We start from the raw sequence: 946 nt of genomic DNA, 5'->3' as shown, positions 1-946 counted from the left end.
CCGGTTGCCCCGGGCTCGGTGAAGTTTCGGCGAGACCTCCCTCCGTGCCACCTCGACTTTCAGTAACAGTGGCCGCTAGGTGATGCCCGAAGACAACCGATGCCTGCAAGTGTCAGTCATCACGGAAAAGAAGTGAAGGATGGATCGCTCTGGGTCGGGGTGGAGGTTGGGGAGGGGGATGCGGCGGAGGCACACCGCGTCGCCGGCGTCTCCCGGATCCCTCTCAGACCAGGCCATTTCCGGGCCCAGGGAGTCCTCCCACGCGATGCCCGCGACTGGCCGACCAGAACCCCCAGGGGCACAGCCAAAGTTTCTGCCCCTGGGATCACCTGGCACTTCCATTGCCCCAGAGAGAAGAGAGGACCAGGGGTGCGGGGCGCGTGGAGGACGCCAGGGGTGGAGGTGGGAGCTACCAAAGACACAAGTGCGGTCATTAGCGTGTCAGAGTGGACTCCAGACCCACGACCTCAGAGAGGCAATCCCTGAACGAGTGTTAGTGCATGACATCCACGCTCCCGGACACGGCGTGGATTTCACGGGGAAAGCAGTGCACATCACACTCCCTTCCTGTTCCGGGGCAAGATTTTGCTCCCGAAGTACCCATTTCTCAACCGTGTTCCCCAAAGTCCACCCTGTCGTGAATCAGTCATGAATCTAGTCAGTACGGTGAATCGCGGAGCATCCACATCCCACCACGAAGATCGGAGTCCGCACACTACACATCGCCCCACGCGGTGTCTCCCCACAAGAACATCACCGCCATCCTAGCCGAGTAGTGATACAGTGCCATTTCTTTCATTTTCTCTTTCTCGCTTGCTATTTATTTATTTATTTATTTAACTTTGAGACAGAGTCTCACTCACTCTGCAGCCCAAGCTGTAGCGCTGTGGCACGATCTCGGCTCACGGCAACCCCCGCCTCCCAGGTTCAAGCGATTCTCCCGCCT

This window comes from Macaca fascicularis, chromosome 10 (genome assembly GCF_037993035.2).
Source record: "Macaca fascicularis isolate 582-1 chromosome 10, T2T-MFA8v1.1".
In the NCBI taxonomy this organism is placed as follows: domain Eukaryota; kingdom Metazoa; phylum Chordata; class Mammalia; order Primates; family Cercopithecidae; genus Macaca; species Macaca fascicularis.
The sequence above is the reverse complement of the archived record's forward strand: the minus strand, read 5'-3'. Positions refer to the sequence as shown.